This window comes from Protomyctophum parallelum (assembly GCF_964188405.1).
Source record: "Protomyctophum parallelum genome assembly, chromosome: 23".
Classification (NCBI taxonomy): Eukaryota; Metazoa; Chordata; class Actinopteri; order Myctophiformes; family Myctophidae; genus Protomyctophum; species Protomyctophum parallelum.
The window spans coordinates 7,240,612-7,247,478 of NC_139715.1; positions in this window are offsets into that span (position 1 = coordinate 7,240,612).

The following is a 6,867-nucleotide window of genomic DNA, read 5'->3' on the forward strand; positions in this document are numbered from 1 at the left end:
CGGAATTTATTTTTTAATTAAACATTTGAATCAGTCTGTATCAGATATAGCGTATTAGTCAACCAATTGAACGTCTCTAGTGTCCCAATTCTGCAGCAAACATTCTGCAGAAATAAATAACACATAGACTACAAGCTCACAAAATGCATTGCAATTGTGAGGGGCGAAAAGGAGTGGACCTAGTATTGAGCCCTGGGGGACCCCGGTTAGCATCATGTTATGCTTTAGCTATTGAAAAATAGCAGATCTACAAGCTCATATCGCGCCACCGAGTGGCGCGATACGAGCTTGTAGGTCTGCTATTTTTTGAAAAATCAAATAACGACTGACATTTTTAGAATCTGATCTCAGGTCAGAATGGGTTCATCAGACCAGTGGAAACCTCGTATATGAATCTGATCTCAGGTCAGAATGGGTTAAGTGGTAAAACTATAGCACTAGTACTACCATCTGAGTTCGAAAGTATAGTCCTCCTATTCCACCACTGAGAAATGTAGGAATTTAGACACTGGTATCAGAACGGGCAGGCGTTCTGATACCAGTGGATTTAGACACAGTAACACTTTAAGGACTTTAAGGAGTTTTAACATCTTTTAATACCCCACAAAAGAAAGAAAAAGACCATTACTGCATTAAAAGTAATCAACAAACTATACTATAAAAAAAAAATCGTAAAACATTGCCAAATTGTCAAATAGTTATTAGAAAGAGGCAAATAGTGAGCAAAGCTCTCCGTGCCTAATAACGCGAGGCGTTGTGAACTTGTAGATCTGCTTTTTTTTTTAAATAAATGTATCTGCATGTGGAAACGAGCCAAACTAAATTGATTGCCCCATCTCCTACATTCAAGTAGCCTACTTACCAGGATGGGGGGGGGGTACCCAGTTCAAATATCAAATATTCAAATATTATTTTGGGGGTCACGGGCCAGCCTGAAGAGGTTGAGAAACACTGGGAATTGACTATATGCGGACCGCGGCCATTTTTACATAAAGTTAATGGCAGGGTGGTAACTAGATCCAATTTCCCATTGACAGCCCATACATACAAACAGAAAAGTCCTATCTGATTGTATTAAATGATGTCAAACTCACCAACATTGCAGCTACAAAAAGCTTGAATTATCCTCTTTCTATATCTGCAAAGTGTTGCATGAGCATAACAATCCACTGTGGAACATGTTGTGAGCTACGTCGTATATCACTCAATGCGTACCACCCGTGAATTTGGACATAAGGCAGGAGGCAGCAGGAGGTTGCTTTGCTGAAAGTAAAGCGCTCGCAAACTCTGATCTCAAGATGGCCGCGGTCTGCATAAAGTCAATATAGGACACCTACTACTGGAAGGTTGACTGAAGCAGTACAGCCTGAAGCTCATGAGTGCAATATCTCCACATGGGGATTCCCTCTTGGAAGATCGGTGGGTGGAGTTACTGGAGTACGGTCTCAGGGTTCATAGCCTGCATGGGTAGGACATTGGAAGTTATGAATTGCAGCTTTAACCCATTCTGACCTGAGATCAGATTCTAAAAATGTCAGTCGCTCTTCGATTTTTCAAAAATAGCAGACCTACAAGCTCGTATCGCGCCACTCGGTGGCGCGATATGAGCTTGTAGATCTGCTATTTTTCAATAGCTAAAGCATAACATGATGCCAACACCAAAATGGGTGCCCGGTCAGAATGGGTTAAGCTCTGCACGTTAATCACAACACAAAGGTTGTATAAAATCCTGCTCACATACACGGCACCTGTACACAGCAAAGATAATTTGAACCGACATGGGGCACTTGATGATTCATGAGTTATTTTAATATAAAAAGCATACTTCATAACAAAGTTCATCGACAGTGACAGCTGATGTCAAGTCATTCATCTTAACTCAGTGTCTCCACTCATCGCTCCAAAAAACAGTGCTATACCATTGAGCGAGTTTTACAAGTGTTCATAGAAAAATGTTTTATTTTATACAAATGCTTAGTTGTTGTGTGTGTGTGTGTGTGTGTGTGTGTGTGTGTGTGTGTGTGTGTGTGTGTTAAATTGCAGTGTCACGTCAATATAGAGCAGTCCTGCAAAGAAAACCAAACCAGGGGGGGGTGGGGGACTTGAACCTGGCAATACAAGTGACAGATGGAGATGGAGAGGAGGGGAGAGCAGGGGGGGGTATGTGAACGGGAATGGCATACATATACGCACATACTGGTTTACATAAATACATACAGTGTAGAAACAGGAGGCACAGTAAACGTTGGGAGCTTGTTTTTCGTACAAAGTTCACCCATCAATACAGGTACAAAATATGACCCGTGGCAGGAACGCATGTGGTACATCATATTTATAAGAAAAGACATCGTGTGTTTCCGTTAATACGTTAGAAGAAAACAGCTTTTACTTTAAGAGGTTCTCGAGTTACTTCAAGACGCAAAAGGGTTTTACATGTTTACATGTGTGTGTTGAAGATAGAGAACTTGCTGACACAGCATTCCAACGAGGCTCCTGAAAAGTGATATATGTGTTTAACAAGAAAAGAAAGTGTTCAGTTTCAGGTCTGGGTAAACATGCCTTGAGGCACAGCTGCTAACAACGACAGATTCAACAGCCAGGGGGCAGTGGTGGACAGTACTGCTCTGAGCCATTTTTATCATGGTTATATCACACGTTTAGCTTCATAATAGAATGATTCCTGGATTATTTCTCATGCCAATACAGAGAGAGACAATTGTGCCTGTAGTCCAGTGGTTCCCAAAGTGGAGTCCGGGGACCCCCAGGGGTCCTTGAGAGAGTTCCAGGGGGTCCCCAGCTAAATGATGATTAGGAACAGGAAGGTCTGTAACGGGGCAAGTTGGTTCCATTTGTACACTCTCAAGAGGTTAAATTAACATTGATTTTACAATATAAATTGGGGGGTCTGGAGAGATTAGAAATGCCATTAAATGGGGGTCTGTAGACTAATGCACGCATGTCAAACTGAGGGTCCTTGAAATTAAATGGGTTGAGAATCACTGCTAGAGCCTTCTCTCATGGGTCCCTGCCCATTCTGACCGGGCACCCATTTTGGTGTTGGCATCATGTTATGCTTTATCTATTGAAAAATAGCAGATCTACAAGCTCGTATCGCGCCACCGAGTGGCGCGATACGAGCTTGTAGGTCTGCTATTTTTGAAAAATCGAAGAGCGACTGACATTTTTTAGAATCTGATCTCGGGTCAGAATGGGTTCATCAGACCAGTGTGTGTCCGGCGGAAACCTCGTATGAATCTGATCTCAGGTCAGAATGGGTCAAGTAGTAAATGTACGTAGTTACTTTCCACCACTGTGACTCTGTGACTGAATACAGTTGCCCTCGAGGGAGATAAGAGTGCGTCTGCCAACCAACCACAACCAACCAACACATGTTTGTTTGTCTGACAGGCTGACAGCAGAGGTGAGGCTATAGCTAGGTACTGTATAACGCAGTGTTCAAAAACCAGACGGTCCAGTTAGGAAGGAAGGAGGCTCCACCCTGATACAGCTTTTTCTTTTTGTTTTATGGCCCAGGAAAGTGCCTGCGCTGAATCATCCCCCCCCATGTGATTCACGCACAGCTCAAATTATGACTGGAACTCATAAGTAGTATGTCACCGGTACACACACACACACACACACACACACACACACACACACACACACACACACACACACACACACACACACACACACACACACACACACACACACACACACACACACACACACACACACACACACACACACACACACACACACACACACACACACACACACACACACACACACGGCTCCATTTCCGTCACCGCTAAACCCCTTATCCCTAAACCTCTTTGCCTTTTTTTTCTCTTTTTACTATTTTGCTAAATAGTTAAAATGGCCAGTCTACAAGCTCCAATGTAGATTGGCTAGTTGAACTATTCAAAAATGTTTTTCAAAATAGTAAAACTGAAAAAAAGGCAAAGAAGTTTAGGAATAAGGGGTTTATAGCTGTGTCGAAAATGGAGCCCATAGTAGTGGAAACCAGGCTTTGAAATCTCTTTGCCGATCGCCATTTTAAAAAGGGGCTGATGATGGTGTTTTTTTCCCCCCCAGGCCAGTAGTCAGTAGTAGTAGAAGTAGTAGTAGTAGTAGTACTGAATTCTGACCTGAGATCAGATTCATACGAGGTTTCCACTGGACACACACTGGTCTGATCAACCCATTCTGACCTGAGATCAGATTCAAAAAATGTCAGTCGTTCTTCGATTATTCAAAAATAGCAGACCTACAAGCTCGTATCGCGCCACTCGGTGGCGCGATATGAGCTTGTAGATCTGCTATTTTTCAATAGCTAAAGCATAACATGATGCCGACACCAAAATGGGTGCCCGTTCAGAATGGGTTAAACCTTTAGTCGTTCGTAAATGAATGCCGTGATACTTGGGGTCATACCGCAGTGTCACACAAAAGCAAAAATGTGTTTACTTGTGAGATTGTAGATGTGGTGGTTATGTGTTATATATATATTATGACAAAATATTAACAAGTTAAATAACAACTACACAGGTTCTTTCCCTCCCCCATTACCTGAAAAGCAACAGTTTTGGACACACAAGGTCTCCCGTCGAGGTCCTCCCCGGGCAAAGTAGGTTGGTTTTGAATTGGAACATGGAAGTGTAGTCACTTATATAATATGACCCATCTATACTGTTATATCTATGTGCTGTATGCATAGGCCATATACTCACTGGGCCCCGTTCCAAATCTGTCGTGGTGCAACCTCTACATCTCCTCTCCGACTGCACTTCACCCCATCAGGCAGCAGATTCAGTATAGGCAGTTCAAAACCCTGAGACTTGGCAGACAAGGATACTGTTAAATAGGGTGAACATTATTTGGCTTTTTTTTTCTTCTTTTCTGTCCGTCATTCCGGTCCTCTATTTGTGTGCGTCTCTTAAAGCAGCAATCCGTAACATTCCTGTTCCTGCCTGGGACTTTCGAACACGCCCCGAGTGCTGAAATGTCTACTATAGTATTTCCCACGACCAAGCTATAATGCTGTTTGATACAGAGGGTATGTTGCATGTTAAATACAACGCGATGCCAATAGTGGGGGCACAACATATCTTCAGGTGGGCGTTTGTGGCCAAATACATATTAATCGAGGGGGGGGGGGGTCATTCTTGACATGAAAAACGTAGAGAACCACTGCTTTACCATACACATTTACCAAAAATATCGTTTTACTCACTTCAACAAAAGTTATGGATTGCAGCTTTAAGGTGTTGGCACCACCTTTTCCCCATGTGCCAAGAGTACAAAGGTAGCATGTGCGCATGTTGTCCCACCACTGGAGTGTAAATAAATATTTCTGACTTTCTTTTGCACCTGGAGGGGCATTGTGCGCCAGAGCAACACAACACACCCCACTTTTTGGCCACTAAAAATAGACCCCCGACCCCAGGAGCCGAAGGGTGCAGATCCCTAGGGTGTTGTTGTAGGGCTGGGCAAATCTGTCGGAAATATACAGAACAGTGGTTCCAAAAACCTGAGACCCTAAAGAGAGATTAGATGTTCGTCCGGGACCCAAACTAGTGAAAATAGCAGATCTACAAGCTCTACAACGCAGCGCTTTGCGACACGTTGTGAGCTTGTCGATCGGATATTTCCACTACTTCTTAAAACACATTTTTCTTTGGTTTCTTTATGAAATGAATGGACAAATATCTTTGAATTTGGTTATTAATTCATGATTATTGTTATTATTTATAAAAAAAAATGCTTTTTTGGGGGAATGTTTTTTGAAAATGTATAAATTAGAAATTATAATAGGCCTAATTAAAAACAAAAACTGTAGTAAAGTAAAAAATAAAGGGACCCATAAAAATTGGTCAGCGACCAAACCTTGGGTCCAGTGATTTAGAACCACTGATTGACTTAATCTCTCTCATGTAGATTAATTGAATAATCAAGAAGCACATTTCTTTTCTTATATCAACAAATTCAGTCCTACTAGGCTGGAATTCTACTGTAAGTTTAGTCCAAGTTGTAACAGATCGGCAGTGGTGGAAAAAAGTACTCAATTTGTTTTTACTTAAGTAAAAGTATCAATACTGCAGAGTAGACTCCATTACAAGTAAAAGTCCATACAAAAGTATTGGTATCAAAATGTACTTAAAGTACTAAAAGTTAACGGTACTTATTGTGCAGAATGACCCATTGCAAGTTTTCAATTGTATAAAAAATCTTTTGAAAATAGCAGATCTACGAGCTCACAATGCATCACATCGCAGCGCATTGTGAGCTTGTAGATCGGCTATTTTCAAAATGGTCGAAATGTATATGGGGCTGAAGTGGTTAATGTATGTTTTGTGATAATAATTAAAATCTACAACTAGCAACTAAACGTTTTCAAATAAATGTAGTGGAGTAAAAGTGCAATATTTCGATCCGAGATGTAGTGGAGTAGAAGTAAAAGTATTGTAATTGGAAATACTCAAGTAAAGTACAAATACCTCAAAGTTCAGTACAAGTACAGTGCTTAAGTAAATGTACTTAGTTACTTTCCACCACTGCAGATCGGCCACTAAATCAGAGGTCCCGCCAGCATCAATGGTTCCAGAGACTGAAGCACGGGGAGAGTGGGCGGAAACCCCTTTTGGTGTTAGCATCATGTTATGCTTTAGCTATTGAAAAATAGCAGATCTACAAGCTCATAGCGCGCCACCGAGTGGCGCGCTACGAGCTTGTAGGTCTGCTATTCTTTTTTTGTATCGTGAAAATGTGCCGAAACACACAAAAAGGGCCTCTCTCGTCTCGGGAACACTGGCTGTGTAGGCTGGGAATTACACAAACACCATCCTGCATTGTGAAATCCTTATT